The sequence below is a fragment of the Arachis ipaensis genome, chromosome B4 (assembly GCF_059453495.1).
Source record: "Arachis ipaensis isolate K30076 ecotype BB chromosome B4, ASM5945349v1, whole genome shotgun sequence".
Taxonomy (NCBI): domain Eukaryota; kingdom Viridiplantae; phylum Streptophyta; class Magnoliopsida; order Fabales; family Fabaceae; genus Arachis; species Arachis ipaensis.
This window is the reverse complement of record NC_142439.1, coordinates 91,246,312-91,270,032: the sequence shown is the minus strand read 5'-3', so window position 1 is coordinate 91,270,032 and position 23,721 is coordinate 91,246,312. Positions and strand designations below refer to the sequence as shown.

General features: G+C 41.1%; 1 non-coding gene across 1 annotated transcript; it reads left to right on the top strand.

Moving 5' to 3' along the window:
* The first annotated feature begins 17,761 nt into the window (after positions 1 to 17,761).
* Positions 17,762 to 17,869, top strand: LOC148568342 (small nucleolar RNA R71). The gene has a single exon (XR_015881840.1). It is a non-coding gene; the product is annotated as a small nucleolar RNA R71 (small nucleolar RNA).
* The last annotated feature ends 5,852 nt before the right edge of the window (positions 17,870 to 23,721 follow it).

Below are 23,721 nucleotides of genomic sequence, written 5' to 3'. Positions count from 1 at the left end.
TATTCTGTTAGCAGTTGACTACGTGTCAAAGTGGGTAGAGGCCGTACCTACCCGCCTTGATGACGCCAATGCCGTTGTTTCTTTCATTAGGAATCACATTGTATGCCGTTATGGGTCGCCACGAGCAATCGTGAGCGACCAAGGATCCTACTTTTGTAACAGGAAGGTAGAAGCATTGCTCAAGTGCTATAGAGTGTCGCATAAGGTTGCTACTGCTTATCATCCGCAAACAAATGGACAAGCGAAAGTGTCCAACCGGGAAATCAAGAGAATCTTGGAGAAAGTGGTCAATCCACAAAGAAAGGATTGGAGCCTCTAGTTAGGAGATGCACTATGGGCGTATAGAACGGCCTACAAGACTCCGATAAGGATGAGTCCTTTTCGGATCGTCTACGGTAAGGCGTGCCACCTTCCGGTGGAGATTGAGCATCGAGCCTATTGGGCGGTAAAGTAGTGCAACATGGATTTAGCCAAGGCGGGTGAAGCTAGGAAGTTACAACTAGAAGAGCTTGAGTGTTTGAGGAAAGAGTCATATGAGAATGCCCGAATTTACAAGGAAAAGACTAAGGCATTTCATGACCATCACATCCGGAAGAAGAACTTTCAAGAAGGTGATGAGGTCCTCCTCTACAACTCAAGGCTCCGATTTATGCCTGGCAAGCTCCGTTCTAGATGGGAAAGACCTTTCAAGGTGAAGGAGATGAAGCCCTACGGAGTGGTGGAATTGTTTGATCCCAAGAGTGAAGCAACTTTCAAAGTGAATGGACATAGAGTGAAGAAGATCTCATCCGAGATCGGCCTACAGATTCAGGTAACCCTCGGAACATTGGCGCCGTTGCCAGGGAACCTGGAAGTCATCCCATCATCATGGCGGACTACCATGACAACGACCATGATTCAGATCTACAGGACAGAACGCCGCACAAAAACGTGGACGCTACACCAAAAGATACTCCGAAATCCAACGGAGACAAAAACTCATCACATCTGGGAGTAATAGAAGCGCTTCAAGATCGTCTAAAGCAACTTGAAAAAGAAAGCCAGCATCAACGAGAAGTTGGCAAGGATCTACAAAGAGAGGTAAGGCGACGTCGAGAATTGGAAGATAAACTCCTGCAACTTGAAGCCGATCTCAAAGCAAAGGCTACCCAGACCACCCCTGAGGACAATTCACGCAAAGATCAAGATCCATTCACTAGGGACATCATGAAAACTAAAATCCCTAAGGACTTCAAACTCCCAGACATGACTCTATATGATGGCACTACAGATCCCAACCATCACCTCAGCAACTTCAGAAGCAGAATGTACCTCACCGACGCCTCGGACGTTGTTCGCTGCAAATCTTTTCCAACGACCCTCACGAAGATAGCAATTAGATGGTTCGACAACTTACCTCCCAAGTCCATCTTAAGCTTTGACGACCTAGCCAAAAAATTCCTGGCCAGATTCTCCATCCAAAAAGATAAGGCCAAACACGCCCCCAGTCTACTAGGAATCAGGCAAGGAGATCGGAAAAGTCTTCGCAACTACATGGAGAGATTCAACAAAACGTGCTTAGACATACAAAGCTTGCCAACAAAGGCCGCCATCATGGGACTCATCAATGGCCTACGAGAGGGACCTTTCAGCCAATCTATATCGAAGAAATATCCCACAACTCTGGATGAGGTGCAGGAGCGAGCAGAAAAATATATCAACATGAAAGAAAACTCTTGGTTGGGAGAAACCTCAAAATTCGGATTCTCCTACCGAGACAAAGATAAAGAATCCAAAACGAAGGAAGATCGACATGGGAAGAAAATTAAAAAATATCATAATTACACCCCTCTTAGGGTATCCCTGGTAGATGTCTACAAAGAAGTCTACCATACGGAAAAGATACCCCCAGCTCGACCACTCAAAGGTAAAAGAGGAGGAGGAAATCGGAACGAATACTGTGAATATCACCGAGTCCGAGGGCATTCCACCAACGAATGCTTCGACTTAAAAAATATCATAGAAAAATTAGTAAGAGAAGGAAAACTAGATCGGTTTCTGGCCACCCGAGATGATGATCAAAGAAAGAGAAGAAGGGATGAAGATGTCGGACGAAACGAGCGATCACTTTGTACGCTAGAAAGACATGTCCATATGATACACGGAGGATTCGCAGGAGGACGAACCTCCAAATCATCCCGCAAAAGAGATCTCAAAGAAGTATATCATGTTAAAGGAAAGGAGGAAGCTCCCGACATCCCTACAATCACATTCACCAAAGAGGACGCATCCGACATCATCTCAGGACACGACGACCCTATGGTCATCACCATCATACTGGCAAAAGCCAATCTCCACTACACATTAATAGACCAAGGGAGCTCCACCGACATCTTATTCAAAACTGCCTTCGACAAGCTCGGCTTAGAAGAAAAGGAGCTTAGAGCATACCTGATGAGCAGATATTTTATACGCTTTTTGGGGTTAATTTCATATAGTTTTTAGTATGTTTTAGTTAGTTTTTAGTTTATTTTCATTAGTTTCTAGGCAAAATTCATATTTCTAGACTTTACTATGAGTTTGTGTGTTTTTCTGTGATTTCGGGTATTTTCTGGCTGAAATTGAGGGAGCTGAGCAAAAATCTGATTCAGGCTGAAAAAGGACTGCTGATGCTGTTGGATCCTGACCTCTCTGAACTTGGAATGGAATTTATGGAGCTACAGTTGTCCAATTGACGCGCTTCTAATTGCGTTGGAAAGTAGACATCCAGGGCTTTCCAGCAATATATAATAGTTTATACTTTGCTCAATGATAGATGACATAAACTGGCGTTCAATGCCAGTTCCATGTTGTAGTCTAGCGTCCAGCGCCAGAAACACGTTACAAGTTGGAGTTCAACGCCCAAAACAAGTTACAGCCTGGCGTTGAACGCCCAAAATAGCCCAGGCACGTGAGAAGCTTTAGTCTCAGCCCCAGCACACACCAAGTGGGCCCCAGAAGTGGATTTCTGCACTATCTATCATAGTTTACTCATTTTCTGTAAACCTAGGTTACTAGTTTAGTATTTAAACAACTTTTAGAGATTTATTTTGTATCTCATGACATTTTAGATCTGAACTTTGTAATCTCTGACGGCATGAGTCTCTAAACTCCATTGTTGGGGGTGAGGAGCTCTACTGTGTTTTGATGAATTAATGCAACTATTTCTGTTTTCCATTCACACATGCGTGTTCCTATCTAAGATATTCATTCGCGCTTAATTATAGAGAAGGTGATGATCCGTGACACTCATCACCTTCCTCAATCCATGAACGTGTGTCTGACAACCACCTCTATTCTACATCAGATTGAATGAGTATCTCTTAGATTCCTTAATCAGAATCTCCGTGGTATAAGCTAGAATCCTTTGGCAGCATCATTGAGAATCCGGAAAGTCTAAACCTTGTCTGTGGTATTCCGAGTAGGATTCTGGGATTGGATGACTGTGATGAGTTTCAAACTCGCGAGTGCTGGGTGTAGTGACAGACGCAAAAGGATAGTAAATCCTATTCCGGTATGATCGAGAACCTAAAGATGATTAGCCGTGCGGTGACAGCGCACCTGGACCATTTTCACTGAGAAGAAGGATGGTAGCCATTGACAATGGTAATCCACCAACACACAGCTTGCCAAAGGAGGGACGTGCGTGCGTGAAGAATAAAATAGGGAGAAAGCAGAGATTCAAAAGACAAAGCATCTCCAAAACTCCAACATATTCTCATTTACTGCATAACAAGTAACCTTTAATTCATGCTCCCTTGTTCATTTGCAAGTCAATTGATAACCACAAATCAATATCCTGACTAAGAGTTGCAAGATAACCATAGCTTGCTTCAAACTAACAATCTCCGTGGGATCGACCCTTACTCACGTAAGGTATTACTTGGACGACCCAGTACACTTGCTGGTTAGTTGTACGGAATTACATAGTGTGAAGTAATTTTCGTGCACCAATACCCTAACAACCTGTTCGGACTGGGAGATACCCCAGTACAACCGCTGGGATACGTGTCACTACATACAACCTTCGGAAAAGGGAACCAATCCAGAACACTCAAGATAGACTACATCGTGGTTGACGTGAGTTTAGCCTACAATGCCCTAATAATAGGTCGGACAACACTAAATCAACTCAGCGCAATAGTCTCAACTCCACATCTATGCATGAAATTCCCAACTACAGAAGGGATAGCTACAATAAAAGTAGATCAAAAGATGGCACGGCGCTGTTATAACGAAAGTCTAAACCTCAGAGGCAGAGGAGAAGAGTTCCATACAATTGAGCTCGGTGGAGTTTAGAGACGAGAAGAACTCCGTCTACAACCCGAAGGAGAAATAGAGAAAGTTCAGATCGGGGATACCTCGGACAAAATAACTAATATTAGCATGATCCTGAAGGGAGACGCAAAAGAATTACTAGTACAGTTCTTATGAGATAATGTCGATCTCTTCGCATGGAAAGCTGCAGACATGCCAGCATAGACCCCAAGCTAATGAGTCACAAGTTGGCGGTCTATCCAGGATCTCGGCCGGTACAGCAGAGACGAAGAAAACTTGGGCCAGAACGATCCCAAGATGTGGAAGAACAGGTAGAAGCACTACTAGAGGCAGGATTCATACGAGAAGTCAAGTACACACTATGGCTAGCTAACGTCGTCTTGGTGAAAAAATCAAATGGGAAATGGCGAATGTGCACCGACTACACCGATCTCAACAAAGCCTGCCCAAAAGATCCTTACCCAGTCCCAAGTATCGACGCTCTGGTAGATGCTTCATCCGGATATAGATACCTCTCGTTTATGGATGCATATTCTGGATACAACCAAATCCCCATGTATCCACCAGATCAAGAGAAGACCTCGTTTTTGACGCCAAAAGCAAATTACTGCTACATTGTAATGCCTTTCGGTCTCAAGAATATGGGAGCTACGTATCAAAGGCTAATGAATAAAGTCTTTTCAGATCATATCGGAAAAATCATGGAAGTCTACATGGACGACATGTTAATAAAGACACAAAGTGAAGAGACATTATTGTCCGACCTAGCCCAAGTGTTCGACACCATAAGGAAGCATGACATGCGCCTCAATCCTGCAAAATGCACTTTTACAGTAGAAGCAGGCAAGTTCTTAGGTTTTATGCTCACACAAAGAGGAATTGAGGCAAATCTGGATAAATGCCAGGCCACACTCAATATGAAGAGCCCAACCTGTGTCAAAGAAGTACAACAACTCAACGGGAGGTTGGCAGCCTTGTCCAGGTTCCTAGCGGGATCAACAATAAGATCCCTTCCTTTCTATACCACTCTAAGGAAAGGAAAGAACTTCGAATGGACAATGGAATGCGAGCAAGCCTTCCAAGATTTCAAAAGTTTCCTGGGGCGACCACCTATCCTAACTCGACCACGAAAGGAAGAACCACTTGTATTGTACCTTGCGGTAGGAAGTCGGGCAGTAGCCTCAGCACTAGTTCGAGAGGACGACAAAGAGCAACAACCTGTATACTTCATTAGTAAAGCGCTGCAGGGATCCGAGTTGAACTACCAAAAAATAAAAAAGTTTGCCTATGCTCTTATACTGACATCTCAACGACTTCGCCCAAACTTCCAGGCACACACCATTAAGGTTCGAACTGACTAGCCCATAAAAGGGATATTGCAGAAAACAGATTTAGCAGGAAGAATTTTATAATGGGCAGTCGATTTATCCGAGTTCGACCTCCAATATGAAGCGCGGACAGCCATCAAATCGCAGTACTTGGCCGACTTCATTGCAGAATTTACAGATACCCTTGAAACCCCCACAAAATGGAATCTCTACGTGGACGGGTCCTCGAATAAGACTGGAAGCAGTGCAGGTGTGATAATAGAAAGCAACCAAGGAACCCAGGTTGAGCTTTCCCTCAAATTTGGGTTCCCGGCATCAAACAACCAGGCGGAATATGAAGCGTTACTAGCTAGTTTGAAGCTGGCTAAGGAGGTTAGAGCTCAAAAACTCAACATCTTTAGTGATTCACAAGTAGTCACCTCACAAAAAACAGAGAGCTACCAAGCCAAAGATCCCACCATGAAAAAGTATTTGGATAAAACCAAGGAACAGCTCGGACAACTCAGGGAATATAAGATCTGCCACATACCCCGCGAACAAAATGGCCAAGCTGATGCACTCTCAAAGCTAGCCAGCACCAAACCAGGGGGCAACAATAGAAGCCTCATCCAGGAAATGCTACAAGACCCATCAATCTCGGAAGCGGAAAAAGTCCTAGCCATAACAGGTCAGAATCAAGGATGGATGAACCCCATAATTAATTATCTCAAAACAGAAACACTCCCCACAGATGAAAAGGAGGCAAAAAGATTAAAGCGAGAGTCACAGTACTACACCATCATAAACAACACCCTATACAAAAGAGGGATTTCAATACCATTGTTAAAATGTGTGCCGACCTCTAACACAAGAGAAGTTTTAGAGGAAGTACACAGCGGCATTTGTGGCAATCATCTTGGGGCACAAGCTCTCACCAAAAAGATACTCCGGGCGGGATTTTACTGGCCAACTCTACAAAAAGAAGCTACAGAATTTGTAAAGACATGTCCCCCATGCCAGAAACATGCCAACTTTCACATCGCCCCGCCAGAAGAGCTCATCATCGTAACTTCGCCTTGGCCATTTGCAAAATGGGGACTCGATCTTCTCGGACCCTTTCCCCAGGGATCAGGACAAGTCAAATTCCTCATAGTCGGAGTATACTATTTCACAAAATGGATTGAGGCAGAACCCCTAGCCTACGCCACTGCTCAAAGAAGTCGAAAATTCCTATATAGAAACATTGTCACAAAGTTCGGGGTCCCATACGCCATCACCACAGACAATGGCACTCAATTCATAGATGCAGGCTTCTGAAAACTAGTAGCCGACTTGAACATAAAGCACCAGTTCACCTCCGTCGAACATCCTCAAGCCAATGGACAGGCCGAAGCTGCCAACAAAGTCATATTGGCCGGGTTAAAACGAAGATTACAAGACGCAAAGGGAGCTTGGGCTGAAGAACTTCCACAGGTCCTATGGGCATATCGAACGACGCCACATTCCACCACAAAGGAATCACCCTTCCGATTAGCATACGGAACGGAAGCAATGATCCCAATAGAGATCGAGGAAGGGTCGCCCAGATTCGTTCATTACAATGAGGAAGCCAACTTCGAACTTCAAAGGGAAGAGCTCAACCTACTTCCTGAAATCCAAGAAAGAGCTCGGATCAGGGAAGAAGCACTAAAACGTCGAATGGCTTCCAGATATAATCAAAAGGTAGTGCCAAGAGGCTTCGCTGAGAATGATCTCATCCTAATCTGAAATGATATTGGAACAACTCAACCCGGCGAAGGAAAGCTGGCAGCAAACTGGAGAGGACCCTACCGAGTCATAGAAGTACTTGGGAAGGGCTACTACAGACTGTCCGAACTCGATGGACGAGAGCTTCCCAGATCATGGCACGCCTACAACCTAAGAAGGTACTATAGCTAGAGAAGGTAAAGGATCTCATCATAGGATGCACTCTTTTTCCTGAAAAAGGTTTTTTAATGAGGCACCAAGTTGAGATTCAGAAATTATCCGACTTAAAGGGATGAAAAAACTCCCGTATGTATATATTTGCACTTTCTTTTGAATAAAATATATTTTAGATATTCTACAAATTCTCAAGACACATTAATCTAAAGCATTCATCGTCCGATTATAAAGCAACATATCAGCAGAAAGTGAAAAATAGATTCACAGCACGATCACGATAAAAACCAATAGAGATGAAAGCGCGATTCATCTAAAGGTCGACCAAATAAAGATAGAAACCACCTTCTACAAATCGGCAAAGATGAAAGCAGAATAATGCAAGAAGTTATCGAAAGTGATCCGGAAAAAGAACCTGACGAGGTCTTATGGATTGCTAAATAATAACTTAAAGACTGGCCGACATTAAGAAGTCGGACCAAGTCAACCCAAGTTATAAGTAAACCCTGGAAAGAGGTCTGGCCAACCCTATTAAAGAAGATTACTTTAACTTAGAAGGGTCCGACATGGCAAAGTCGGCCCAAAACATAAAGTTATAGAAGTAATCCCTGAAAGAGACCTGAAAAATGTCCAAGAAAGAGGATTACAAAAATAACTTAGAAGGGCCCGACATGACAAAGTCGGCCTAAAACATAAAGTTATAGAAGTAATCCCTGAAAGAGACCTGAACAAGGTCCAAGAAAGAGGATTACAAAAATAACTTAGAAGGACCCCACATGACAAAGTCGGCCCAAAATATAAAGTTATAAAAGTAATCCCTGAAAGAGACCTGAACAAGGTCCAAGAAAGAGGATTACAAAAATAACTTAGAAGGGCCCAACATGACAAAGTCGGCCCAAAACATAAAGTTGTAAAAGTAATCCCTGAAAGAGACCTGACAAGGGTCCAAGAAAGAGGATTACAAAAATAACTTAGAAGAGATCGACATGAAGAAGTCGGTTTCCTACAACAAACAAGTTATAAAAGTAATCCCTGAAAGAGACCTGACAAGGGTCCAAGAAAGAGGATTACAAAAATAACTTGTAAAAGACAACGCAAAGAAGTCGGTCTCCTACAACAAACAAGTTATAAAAGTAATCCCTGAAAGAGACCTGACATGGGTCCAAGAAAGAGGATTACAAAAATAACTTGGAAAAGACGACGCAAAGAAGTCGGTCTCCTACAACAAACAAGTTATAAAAGTAGTCCCTAAAGAGACCTGACAAAGGTCCAAAAAAGAGGACTACAAAAATAACTAGAAAGAGGACCAACGTAAAGAAATCAGTTAGGGATTGCTAGAAATAAATACTAATAAGAGTGAGAAAACCGAAATACAAGTTGGATCCACATATCCACGACCTCAAAGGATCCAAGCTACAAGCAATAAGTACAAAGCAATCCAAAGAGGTCGAGCAGCAAGGCTCCAGCATTCTCAAAACCCAGAAAGGTGCCAAGACAAGTGCAAACAAGCATGATATAAAATACAATATTATAACAAGCCTCAGGGTCAGGCCCAAAAGCTTGAAAGCTACTTGTTGTTTTTTCAAAATAAAAAGTTGCTAAACAAGCAACCTGAAGGAGTATCAACAGTCAGCAAAATATTCAAACTACAAAATAAAGAGTTTAAAAGCCCACAAGTCGGGCTATCTACACAAATATCCAGGAAAATTCAGCTAAAATTAGAAGACTTCTCGGCAGCATCAGTCTGAGGTGAAGGAGGGCGAGCCTGGAGAGGCACTGCATCCACCGTACCGTCGTCCCTATTCAGAATTTGACAATCAGGATCTAATTCTGGACGAGCAATCCCAGCAGGAGGAACTATAGAGGTCGACACTTTAGCAGCAGGCGCAGAGGGAGGTTCAACATCATCATCATCTTGGTCATCGGGGACAATCTTACCATCCCTCACAATGTTGTCCAAGCTAAAGAGAGTAAGATCAACCTCAGGAGCGAGAACTTGAACCTGTTCCTTCAAATTATCATAAGCAGCATTTACGCTGCCGACAAGGTGACCTTGGAGCTCGGAATAGTCAACTCGGGCAGACTGCAACTCCTCCCTCAGACATATCACCTCCCGATAAGATGTGACATAACTATCTTTATGCCTCAACACAGTGTCCTCGGCCAATCTCACAGAATCCGCTAGGGCAAGAGAGCTAGCCTTTTCGTTCTCCAGATCCTTCTCCAGTTTGGCTACTTTCACCTCAAGCTCCTCCTTCAAGCCCTTCATCCGATCAAACTCTTGTTTGGCCTCCTCCATGAAGGCTTTGGTGGTATGGAGAGGAAGATTTTGAGCAGTCCGATACATGGCAGCCCCCATATGGGCCATCTTGATGCTGCTCCGAGATATAAAATCTAAATGGCGAAGGAGCGAAACATCATCCATGGGGAGGGCACCATAAGGACCGATCTGTTGGTCAACAAACTCCACCGCATCAAAGTCAGGAGCGTCAAGGTTGAAAGGCTCAATTGTTTTTTGTTTTTTGTTGGGAGGAGCACCAGAATAGCGGCAAAAGTCTGTGGAGGGTCAGCCAGACGTACTCGAGGAGTGGGGATCACCTTCCTCGGCCCAGGAGAACTCAGCACGGGAGGCTTCACCGGAACTTGAGAAGATCCCTCTCCCGCCACCTTGGCCGAGATATTTTGAGTAGCAGCAGCCTTTTTCGCCTTTTTGAATTCCTTCATGGAATCATTGTTTTTTGACATCTCTGAGAATACAGAATCAACCACAGTAATGGGTTACAATCACAAAAAAGAAGAAGCAAAACTAAAAAGTAAGTATAGAAACAAGTCAAACAGTACCCAAAGCAGTTCGAACCAAAGATGGATCACTCAAAGATCTTTTTGTATCAAGATGGGGTGGTTCCCCCCATAAATCTTCAATAACAATTACAAAAGCCCGCTCAACCTCGTCAAGCATCTCCCATGTATAGCGAGACACTCTCACATTCTTCTGCCACTCTAGAGGAAAAGCAGGCTGGTCATTCTCATCAAGAAAAAAGGGGCGGACCCCCTCAACAGCACGGACTCTAAAGAAATAATTCTTAAAGTCCTTAAAAGACTCATCATACATGGCAAAAACTTTATGACCCTGGGCAGACCCGAAAGAAACCCAGGAAGCTTTCTTTTTGGAAGAACCTCCAGGCTTGGCAGAAACAAAAAGATAAAGGAAAAGAGTTTGAGAAGGTGTTACGCCTAACTCTTGGCAAAGCAGCTGAATGATTTTGATAATACCCTAGGAATTCGGATGAAGCTGGGATAGGGCAATGTTACATGACCACAACAAGTCGGTCTCGAAAGTAGTGAAAGGAAAAATAATGTCCAACAGGCTAAAGAAATATTCATAGGCATAAAAGAAGGGAGGCTCCCCCTCAACCGAAGTAGGAAAACAAACCCTCTCATCAGAGTCGGGTGCTACAAGCTCATAATCCCTATCCCGGGCACTGCTACCACAAATCCTATGATGTTTCCTTAGCTCTACACAAAAATCAGCGTCCACCACAGAGACACACATTAAGACAAGGGAGTCCAGCCAATCAGACATCCCCTCGGGAACTTTAGAAGACATCTCTACAATGTTATTGCGAGAAGACATGAGGCCAATGGTACGCGGAATCGTGATTACACTTTAATTATGTAAAATTCATTGCTCTTTCTTTCCCTGGAAATGGCGCCAAAAACATGATGCCAAGACCATGGTTCACAACTCCGTGTAACTAACCAGCAAGTGTACTGGGTCGTCCAAGTAATACCTTACGTGAGTAAGGGTCGAATCCCACGGAGATTGTTGGTATGAAGCAAGCTTTGGTCACCTTGCAAATCTCAGTTAGGCAGATATAAATTGATAATGGTGTTTTCGAAAATAATATAATAAAATAGGGATAGAAATACTTATGTAATTCATTGGTGAGAATTTCAGATAGGCGAATGGAGATGCTTTCGTTCCTCTGAACCTCTGCTTTCCTGCTATCTTCATCCAGTCAGTCTTACTCCTTTCCATGGCTGGCTTTATGTGATACATCACCATTGTCAATGGCTACTTTCGGTCATCTCTCGGGAAAATGATCCAATGCCCTGTCACGGCACGGCTAATCGTCTGGAGGCATCACCCTTGTCAATGGCTTCATCTTATGCTCTCAGTGAAAATGGTCAACGCACCCTGTCACGGCACGGCTATTCATCTGTCGGTTCTCGATCATGCTGGAATAGGATTTACTATCCTTTTGCGTCTGTCACTAACGCCCTGCAATCGCGAGTTTGGAGCTCGTCACAGTCATTCATTCATTGAATCCTACTCGAAATACCACAGACAAGGTTTAGACCTTCCGGATTCTCTTGAATGCCGCCATCATTCTAGCTTACGCCACGAAGATTCTGGTTAGGAGATCTAAGAGATACTCATTCAGTCTAAGGTAGAACGGAAGTGGTTGTCATGCATGCGTTCATAGGGAATGATGATGATTGTCACGTTCATCACATTCAGATTGAAGTACGAATGAATATCTTAGAAGCGAAACAAGATGAATTGAATAGAAAACAGTAGTACTTTGCATTAATCTTTGAGGAACAGCAGAGCTCCACACCTTAATCTATGGAGTGTAGAAACTCTACCGTTGAAAATACATAAGTGAAAGGTCCAGGCATGGCCGAATGGCCAGCCCCCAAAATGTGATCACAAGATCAATAATACAATCTAGGATCCAGGATCTCAAATACAATAGTGAAATGTCCTATTTATAATAAACTAGCTACTAAGGTTTACAGAAGTAAGTAATTGATGCATAAATCCACTTCCGGGTCCCACTTGGTGTGTGCTTGGGCTGAGCTTGAGTGTTGCACGTGTAGAGGTCCTTTCTGGAGTTGAATGCCAGTTTTTGTGCTAGTTTGGGCGTTCAACTCTGGTTTTGGATCCTTTTCTGGCGCTAGACGCCAGATTTGGGCAGAGAACCGGCGTTGAATGCCAGTTTGCGTCATCTAAACTTGGCCAAAGTATGGACTATTATACATTGCTGGAAAGCCCTGGATGTCTACTTTCTAACGAAATTTGAAGCGCGTCATTTTGAGTTCTGTAGCTCCAGAAAATCCATTTTGAGTGCAGGGAGGTCAGAATCCAACAGCATCAGCAGTCCTTTTTCAACCTCTGAATCTGATTTCTGCTCAAGTCCCTCAATTTCAGCCAGAAAATACCTGAAATCATAGAAAAACACACAAACTCATAGTAAAGTCCAGAAATGTGAATTTAACATAAAAACTAATGAAAACATCCCTAAAAGTAACTAGATCCTACTAAAAACACACTAAAAACAATGTCAAAAAGCGTATAAATTATCCGCTCATCACAACACCAAACTTAAATTGTTGCTTGTCCCCAAGCAACTGAAAATCAAATAGGATAAAAAGAAGAGAATATACTATAAATTCCAAACAATCAATGAAACAGAGCTTCAATCATATGAGCGGGACTTATGGCTTTTTGCCTCTTAAATAGTTTTGGCATCTCACTTTATCCATTGAAGTTTAGAATGATTGGCATCTATAGGAACTTCAGATTTCGAATAGTGTTATTGACTCTCCTAGTTCAGTATGATGATTCTTGAACGCAGCTTCTTTATGAGTCTTGGCCGTGGCCCTAAGCACTTTGTTTTCCAGTATTACCACCGGATACATAAATGCCACAGACACATAATTGGGTGAACCTTTTCAGATTGTGACTCAGCTTTGCTAAAGTCCCCAATTAGAGGTGTCCAGGGTTCTTAAGCACACTCTTTTTTTTGCTTTGGACCTTGACTTTAACCGCTCAGTCTCAAGTTTTCACTTGACACCTACATGCCACAAGCACATGGTTAGGGACAGCTTGGTTTAGCCGCTTAGACCAGGATTTTATTCCTTTAGGCCCTCCTATCCACTGATGCTCAAAGCCTTGGGATCCTTTTTATTTGCCCTTGCCTTTTGGTTTTAAGGGTTATTGGCTTTTTGATCTTGCCTCTTGGTTTTAAGAGCTTTGGCTTTTTCTGCTTGCTTTTCCTTTTTTTTCTTTCTATATTTTTTTTTTCGCCTATATATTTTTTTTTTATGCAAGCTTTGTTCTTTGCTGCTTTTTCTTGCTTCAAGAATCATTTTTATGATTTTTCAGATTATCAAATAACATGTCTCCTAGTCATCATTCTTTCAAGAGCCAACATATTTAACATTCTTAAACAACAACTTCAAAAGACATATGCACTGTTCAAGCATACATTCAGAAAACAAGAAGCATTGTCACCACATCAATATAATTAAACTAAGTTCAAGGATAAATTCGAAACTCATGTACTTCTTGTTCTTTTGAATTAAAACATTTTTCATTTAAGAGAGGTGATGGATTCATAGGACATTTATAACTTTAAGACATAGTTACTAACTACTAATGATCATGTAATGAAGACACAAATACAGATAAGCACATAACATAGAAACGAAAAACAGAAGAAACAAGAACAAGGAATGAATCCACCTTAGTGATGGTGGCGTTTCCTTCTTGAGGAACCAATGATGTCCTTGAGCTCTTCTATGTCTCTTCCTTGTCTTTGTTGCTCCTCCCTCATTGCTTTTTGATCTTCTCTAATTTCATGAAGCATGATGGAGTGCTCTTGATGTTCCACCCTTAGTTGTCCCATATTGGAACTCAATTCTCCTAGGGAGGTGTTGATTTGCTCCCAATAGTTTTGTGGAGGAAAGTGCATTTGAGGCATCTCCGGGATCTCATGGTGATGAGCTTCATACGCCTCTTGAGCTCCATGAATGGGCTCTCTTGCTTGCTCTATCTTTTTCTTAGTGATGGGCTTGTCCTCTTTAATGAGGATATCTCCCTCTATGTCAATCCCAGCCGAATTGCATAGGTGGCAGATGAGGTGAGGAAAGGCTAACCTTGCCATAGTGGAGGACTTGTCAGCCACCTTGTAGAGTTCTTGAGGTATAATCTCATGAACTTCCACCTCTTCTCCAATCATGATGCTATGGATCATGATGGCCCGGTCTATAGTAACTTCAGACCGGTTGCTAGTGGGAATGATTGAGCATTGAATGAGCTCCAACCATCCTCTAGCTATAGGCTTGAGGTCCAATCTTCTTAGTTGAACCGGCTTGCCTTTGGAGTCAATCTTCCATTGAGCTCCTTCTACACATATGTCCATAAGGACTTGGTCCAACCTTTGATTAAAGTTGATCCTTCTAGTGTAGGGGCGTTCATCTCCTTGCATTATGGGCAAGTTAAACGCCAGCCTCACATTCTCTGGACTAAAATCTAAGTATTTCCCCCGAACCATTGTAACATAGTTCTTTGGATCCGGGTTCTTACTTTGATCATGGTTCTTGGTGATCCATGCATTAGCATAGAACTCTTGAACCATTAGGATGCCGACTTGTTGGATGGGATTTGTTAGAACTTCCCAACCTCTTCTTTGAATTTCATGTCGGATCTCCGGATACTTATTTCTTTTGAGTTTGAAAGGGACCTCAGGGATCACCTTCTTCTTGGCCACAACATCATAGAAGTGGTCTTGATGGGCTTTGGAGATGAACCTTTCCACCTCCCATGACTCGGATATGGAAGTTTTTATCTTCCCTTTCCCCTTTCTAGAGGATTCTCTGGTCTTAGGTGCCATCAATGGTAATGGAAAAACAAAAAGCTTATGCTTTTACCACACCAAACTTAGAATTTTGCTCCCCCTCGAGCAATAAAAGAATGAATAGATGAAGAAGAAGAAGAAATGGAGGAGAGGGAGAAAGTGATGTGGTTCGGCCAAGAAGGGTGTAGAGGGGTTGTGTTGTGTGAATTTGAAGAAGAATGGAGGGCTTTATATAGGGAAGGGAGGGGGGAAGGTTTCGGCCATATGGGTGGGTTTGGGTGGAAAATTGGTTTTGAATTTTGAAGGTAGGTGGGGTTTATGAGGTAGGTTTATGGGGAAGAGTGGATGGATGTGAGTGGTGAAGAGGTGATGGGGAAGAGAGATTGAGGTGATTGGTGAAGGGTTTTTGGGGAAGAGTGTTTATGGGGTTGTGTGAAAGAGAGTGGTGAGAAGAAGTAAGTGAAGGTAGGTGGCGATCCTATGGGGTCCACAGATCCTGAGGTGTTCAAGGATTTACATCCCTGCACCCATTACGCATGTAAAAATGCCTTTGCATACAACTCTGGGCGTTCAGCGCCAGGTTGGTGGTCATTTTGGGCGTTCAACGCCTATTTGTGTGCCATTTCTGGCGTTGAACGCCAGAACCATGCCTATTCTGGCGTTCAGCGCCCAGAAGCTGCCCATTTTGGGCGTTCAGTGCCAGAACCATGCTCTGTTCTGGCGCTGAACGCCAGACAGATGCTCCTCCAGGGTGTGATTTTTCTTCTGCTGTTTTTTATTCTGTTTTCAATTTTTCTATTTATTTTGTGACTCCACATGATCATGAACCTATAAAGATATATAACTAAGAAAAATATAGTTAGATAAATAAAAATTGGGTTGCCTCCCAACAAGCGCTTCTTTAATGTCAATAGCTTGACAGTGGGCTCTCATGGAGCCTCACAGATGTGCAGAGCTTTGTTGAGACTCTCCAAAACCGAACTTAGAGTTTGGATATGGGAGTTCAACACCAAACTTAGAGTTTGACTGTGGGGGCTCTGGTTGACTCTGCTTTGAGAAAAGCTTTTTCTGCTTCCTCTCCATGGTTGCAGAGGGAGATCCTTGAGTTTTAAACACAAGGGAGTCTTCATTCCATTGAAGGACTATTTCACCTCTGTCAACATCAATCACAGCTCTTGCTGTGGCCAGGAAAGGTCTTCCTAGGATGATGGATTCATCCTCTTCCTTTCCAGTATCCAGGAATATGAAATCAGTAGGGATGTAAAGGCCTTTAACGTTTACTAACACGTCCTCTACTTGTCCATAAGCCTGTTTTCTTGAACTGTCTGCCATCTCTAATGAGATTTTAGCAGCTTGCACCCCATAGATTCCCAGTTTCTCTATTACAGAGAGAGGCATGAGGTTTATTCTTGAACCAAGGTCACATAGAGCCTTAAAGATCATGGTGCCTATGGTACAGGATATTATGAACTTTCCAGGATCCTGTCTCTTCTGAGGCAATGTTAGTTAATCCAGATCACTTAGTTCATTGATGAATAAGGGAGGTTCAACTTCCCAAGTATCAATGCCAAATAATTTGGCATTCAGCTTCATGATTGCACCAAGAAACTTGACAGTTTGCTCTTCAGTAACATTCTCATTCTCTTCAGAAGAGGAATACTCATCAGAGCTCATGAAGGGCATAAGGAGGTTCAATGGAATCTCTATGGTCTCTAGATGAGCCTCAGAGTCCTTTGGTTCCTCAGAGGGAAGCTCCTTATTGATCACTGGACGTCCCAGGAGGTCTTCCTCCTTGGGATTCACGTCCTCCACTCCCCTTGTAGGTTCGGCCATGGTGCTTATGTCAATGGCCTTGCACTCTCCTTTTGGGTTCTCTTCTGTATTGCTTGGGAGAGTACTGGGAGGGATTTCAGTGATCCTTTTACTCAGCTAGGCCACTTGTGCTTCCAAATTTCTAATAGAAGATCTTGTTTCATTCATGAAACTTACAGTAGCCTTAGACAGATCAGAGACTAAGTTTGCCAAATTAGAAGTATTTTGTTCAGAGTTCTCTGTCTGTTGCTGAGTGGATGATGGAAAAGGTTTATTATTGCTAAACCTATTTCTTCCACCATTATTAAAGCCTTGTTGAGGCTTTTGATCCTTCCATGAGAAATTTGGATGATTTCTCCATGATGAGTTATAGGTGTTTCCATAAGGTTCACCTAAATAATTTACCTCTGCTATTGCAGGGTTTTCAGGATTATAAGCTTCTTCTTCATAAGAAGCCTCTTGAGGACTGTTGGATGCAACTTGCATTCCATTCAGACTATGAGAGATCATATTGACTTGCTGAGTCAATATTTTGTTCTGAGCCAATATGGCATGCAGAGTATCAACTTCAAGAACTCCCTTTTTCATAGGCGTCCCATTATTCACAGGATTCCTTTCAGAAGTGTACATGAACTGGTTATTAGCAACCATGTTAATGAGTTCTTGCGCTTCTGCAGGCGTTTTCTTTAGGTGAATGGATCTACCTGCAGAGGTATCCAATGACATCTTTGATAACTCAAGTAAACCATCATAGAATATATCCAGGATGGTCCATTCTGAAAGCATGTCAGAAGGACACTTTTTGGTCAACTGTTTGTATCTTTCCCAAGCTTCATAGAGGGATTCACCTTCTTTCTGTCTGAAGGTTTGAACATCAGCTCTAAGCTTGCTCAGCTTTTGAGGAGGAAAGTACTTGGCTAAGAAAGCCATGACCAGCTTATCCCAAGAGTTCAGGCTGTCTTTGGGTTGAGAATCCAACCATAATCTAGCTCTGTCTCTTACAGCAAAAGGGAAAAGCATGAGCCTGTAGACTTCAGGATCTACTCCATTAGTCTTAACAGTATCACATATCTGCAAGAATTCAGTTAAGAACTGAAAAGGATCTTCAGATGGAAGTCCATGAAACTTGCAGTTCTGCTGCATCAGAGAAACTAATTGAGGTTTCAGCTCAAAGTTGTTTGCTCCAATGGCAAGAATAGAGATGCTTCTTCCATGTAAATTGGAATTAGGTGCAGTAAAGTCACCAAGCATCTTCCTTACATTATTATTATTTTCGGCTGCCATCTCCTCTTCCTGTTCGAAAATTTCTGAAAGGTTATCTCTGGATTGTTGTAATTTAGCTTCTCTTAATTTTCTCTTCAGAGTCCTTTCAGGTTCTGGATCTACTTCAATAAGAATATTCTTGTCCTTGCTCCTGCTCATATGACAAAGAAGAGGGCACAGAAAAAAATAATAATAATAATATAGATCCTTTATACCACAGTATAGGGATCCCTGTGTGAGTAGAAGAAGAGGGGGAGACAAAGAATGTAATATAATGGAAGAAACACAACTGTGAGGAGGGCAGAGATGTGAGATGAGATGAATAAATAAATAGAATAAGATGGGAGAGGGAGAATTTTCGAAAATAATTTTTGAAAAAGAGTTAGTGATTTTCGAAAATAGTTTTTGAAAAAGGTTAGTATTTTTCGAAAAATTTTGAAATCAAAAATAAAAATAATTAGTTAATTAAAAAGAAATTTTTGAAAAAGGAAGAAGATATTTTTGAAAATTAGAGAGAGAGAGAGTTAGTTAGGTAGTTTTGAAAAAGATAAGAAACAAACAAAAAGTTAGTTAGTTAGTTAAAACAAATTTTGAAAAGATAAGAAGTTAGGAAGTTAGAAAAGATATTTTGAAATCAAATTTTTGGAAAAGGTGAGATAAGAAGATATTTTTGAAAAGATATGATAGAAATTAGTTTTTGAAAAAAAAGATTTGATTTTTAAAATCACAATTAATGACTTGATTCACAAGAAATCATAAGATATGATTCTAGAACTTAAAGTTTGAATCTTTCTTAACAAGTAAGTAACAAACTTGAAATTTTTTAATCAAAATATTAATTGTTTATGTTATTTTCGAAAATTATGTGATAAAGATAAGAAAAAGATTTTTGAAAAATATTTTTGGAATTTTCGAAAATAACTAAGAATTTTGAAAAAGATTTGATTTTTTGAAAAAGATTTTGAAAAAGATAAGATTTTCAAATTGAAAATTTGATTTGACTCATGAGAAACAATTTGATTTTAAAAATTTTTGAAAAAGTCAATCCAAATTTTCGAATTTGATGAGAGAAAATGGGAAAGATATATTATTTTTTTTTTATTTTTTGAAATTTTTATGATGAGAGAGAAAAACACTAAAGAGATGCAATGCATGAAATTTTTAGATCAAAACATGTGATGCATGCAAGAATGCTATGAATGTCAAGATGAACACCAAGAACACTATGAATGTCAAGATGAACATCATAGACACAATTTTGAAAAATTTTTAATGCAAAGGAAACATGCAAGACACCAAACATAGAATTCTTTAATGCTTAGACACTAAGAATTCAAGAATGCATATGAAAAACAAGAAAAGACACAAAACATGCAAATGAAAAGATCAAGCAAGAAGACTTAGCAAGAACAACTTGAAGATCATGAAGAACACCATGAATGCATGAATTTTCGAAAAATGTAAGATGCACATGCAATTGACACCAAACTTATAACATGACTCATGACTCAAACAAGAAACACAAAAATATTTTTTATTTTTATGATTTTCTAATTTTTTTGGATTTTTATTTCGAAATATATATGAAAAAGAAAAATAAGGATTCCAAAATTTTTAATATGAATTCCAGGAATCTTGCATTCCTAGTCTAAAGCTTCAGTCCAGGAATTAGACCTGGCTCACTAGCCAGCCAAGCTTTCAATGAAAGCTCCGGTCCAAAACACTAGACATGGCCAATGGCCAGCCAAGCTTCAGCATGTAATTCAGACATGACATGCCTGACATACCCTACAGTCGTATAACAGCTGATGGTTGGAAGCCTCAGTCCAAAAGAATTTAGACATGGCTTTACAGCCAGCTAGGCTTCACATGCTTCATGAAACACTAGAATTCATTCTTAAAAATTTTGAATAAAAATAAAATTTTTTTTAAAACATTTTTATTTTTTCGAAAACAGATGAGAAATTTTTGAAATATTTTTGAAAAAATTTTTGAAAAGAGAACGAAAAGAAAGTTACCTAATCTGAGCAACAAGATGAACCGTCAGTTGTCCAAACTTGAACAATCCCCGGCAACGGCGCCAAAAGCTTGGTACGCGGAATCATGATTACACTTTAATTATGTAAAATTCATTGCTCTTTCTTTCCCTGGAAATGGCGCCAAAAACATGATGCCAAGACCATGGTTCACAACTCCGTGTAACTAACCAGCAAGTGCACTGGGTCGTCCAAGTAAGACCTTACGTGAGTAAGGGTCGAATCCCACGGAGATTGTTGGTATGAAGCAAGCTATGGTCACCTTGCAAATCTCAGTTAGGCAGATATAAATTGATAATGGTGTTTTCGAAAATAATATAATAAAATAGGGATAGAAATACTTATATAATTCATTGGTGAGAATTTCAGATAAGCGAATGGAGATGCTTTCGTTCCTCTGAACCTCTGCTTTCCTGCTATCTTCATCCAGTCAGTCTTACTCCTTTCCATGGCTGGCTTTATGTGATACATCACCATTGTCAATGGCTACTTTCGGTCATTGATGGTATTTTTGTGGAAAAACGAATTTCCCAAAATACCAAAAACTCACCGGCAAGTGTACCGGGTCGTATCAAGTAGTAAAACTCACTTAGAGTGAGGTCGATCCCACAGGGATTGATGGATCAAGCAACTTTAGTGGGTGATTAGTTTAGTCAAGCTAACATTGAGTGATTTGAGTGACAATTGAAACAACAGAAAGTAAATGACAAGAAGAATTAAAGTGCAGAAAGTAATATTGGACAGAAGCTTAAAGAGCAAGAAATGTAAATTGCAAGAATCTTAAATGACAAGAAATGTAAATTGCATGAAATATAAAGGGGAGTGGGTGCTGGAAATTAAAGAAAGCAATAGATCAAGCAACTGGAAATTTAAAGTGCAGAAAATATAAAAGGAACTAGGTGCTGGGAGCAATGTAAACAGAGAAGTAAAATTGCAGTGAATAAGAACTTAGAGCAATTACAGGAAATGTAAATTGGAAGCAATACAACAGAAAGTAAAAATGCTTGAAAGATTTTAAAAACAGAAAAGCAGTGCTTAAGTTGCAGCAATTTAAAAGTGGTTGAAAATCTCAGGAGTGGAAGAGACTAGATAACAAGTCTAGATCTCAAATCCTTCCTTGATCCAACAAGAATAATTGCAAAATGAAAATGGAAGAGTAAATTGCAGAAGAAGAACAAGAGAAGTTGCAGATAGAGAATGAAAACAGAATTCCTTCCAATCTCAATCCAAAATTTCAAAACAGAAAAGAAAATTTAGAGAGAAAGCAAAATGAAAACTAAAGAGTGCACAACTCCCTATTGGAGCTAGCCTCCTTTCTAATCAAGCTCCCTAATGAGATGGAATTGATGCCTTTATATAGGCTTTACAAAGTAAAAAAATGAAATTGAAATGAAAAACAAATTAAATGAAAATCCTAATTCTAGCTTGTTCTTGTGCCTTTGAGTGATGATGTGGGCTTTGCTTGCTTTGGATCTGAGGAGAAATGGGTTTGGTTGGCCTTGATTCAATTTGGAGAAGAATTGAATTTAAATGGAATTTTTATTCAAATTTTGGTCCATGGGTGTTGCTCCCAGGGGAAAGCTCAGTTGGAAAACCCAACTTAGCTTTCAAGTTGTGCTGTCCGTGTCATTTGATGCGCGTCCAGCCTTGGTTGTGTGCCAAAATTGTGCGCACAAGGCTTGCTTGGTGCCTTTGGTCCGTGTCAAAATGTGGGGAAAAGGGGGGAAGTAGTGCTCAGTTGGGAAAACCAACTGAGCTCCCCTTGTGGCGCCTTGCTTTTGTCTTCAAGGTCCCAAGTTCAACTCTTGGTGGAAGAAGTTTTGTGAGCCTTTTCCTTGAATTTTCTTGAGTGGGAGCCCGATAAAGCTAAGTTGGAAAAGTGAACTGAGCACTATTTTGCTCTTGCCTTGCTTTCCTTGTGTCTCCCCCTTCGAGCCTTGGTAAAGCCACTTTGGTTTATTTTTGCTTGTTTTTGGTCCTTAAAGATGCCTTTCACTTGTGCCTTAATTTCATGCCAAATATGGACTATTATACATCGTTGGAAAGCTCTGAATGTCATCTTTCTAACGCAACTGGAAGCACATCAATTGGATATCTGTAGCTCAAGTTATTGCCCTTTGAATGAGGCATGGTCATGCTGTAAACGCCCAGATTTTAACTTAGCGAAATTTCTTGCCTCCAAGCACATTTTTCTTGTACGGCAACCCTAAGTTCACTTAGTGAACTGAGCTTTGTGTGCTGATTGTTCATGCTTCCTTGATTTGGTCATGGGCCACGCTTTTAAAAGCGTGGCCTAAGGCTCTAAAGTGTGCTCCAACTTCAAAGTGTGCCCCAAAGCTCTTTTTTTCTCCTTTTTAGCTTATTTTGTGCTTCTTTGCTTCTTTTTCTTCTTATTTCCTACCAAATTTATAAAATTAAAAGATCAAGGAAATATACCATTTAAGCATAAAAGAATGCAATATTTAAGCACTAATCATCAATTTCTTGTATGAAAAAGCATAGAAAAACATGACATGTTGACATGTCATCAGTCATCTCTCGGGAAAATGATCCAATGCCCTGTCATGGCACGGCTAATCGTCTGGAGGCATCACCCTTGTCAATGGCTTCATCTTATCCTCTCAGTGAAAATGGTCAACGCACCCTGTCACGGTACGACTATTCATCTGTCGGTTCTCGATCATGCTGGAATAGGATTTACTATCCTTTTGCGTCTGTCACTAACGCCCTGCAATCGCGAGTTTGGAGCTCGTCACAGTCATTCATTCATTGAATCCTACTCGGAATACCACAGACAAGGTTTAGACCTTCCGGATTCTCTTGAATGCCGCCATCATTCTAGCTTACGCCACGAAGATTCTGGTTAGGAGATCTAAGAGATACTCATTCAGTCTAAGGTAGAACGGAAGTGGTTGTCATGCACGCGTTCATAGGGAATGATGATGATTGTCACGTTCATCACATTCAGATTGAAGTACGAATGAATATCTTAGAAGCGAAACAAGATGAATTGAATAAAAAACAGTAGTACTTTGCATTAATCTTTGAGGAACAGCAGAGCTCCACACCTTAATCTATGGAGTGTAGAAACTCTACCGTTGAAAATACATAAGTGAAAGGTTCAGGCATGGCCGAATGGCCAGCCCCCAAAACGTGATCACAGGATCAATAATACAATCCAGGATCCAAGATCTCAAATACAATAGTGAAATGTCCTATTTATAATAAACTAGCTACTAGGGTTTACAGAAGTAAGTAATTGATGCATAAATCTACTTCCGGGTCCCACTTGATGTGTGCTTGGGCTGAGCTTAAGTGTTGCACGTGTAGAGGTCCTTTCTGGAGTTGAACGCCAGTTTTTGTGCCAGTTTGGGCGTTCAACTCTGGTTTTGGATCCTTTTCTGGCGCTGGACGCCAGATTTGGGCAGAGAACCGGCGTTG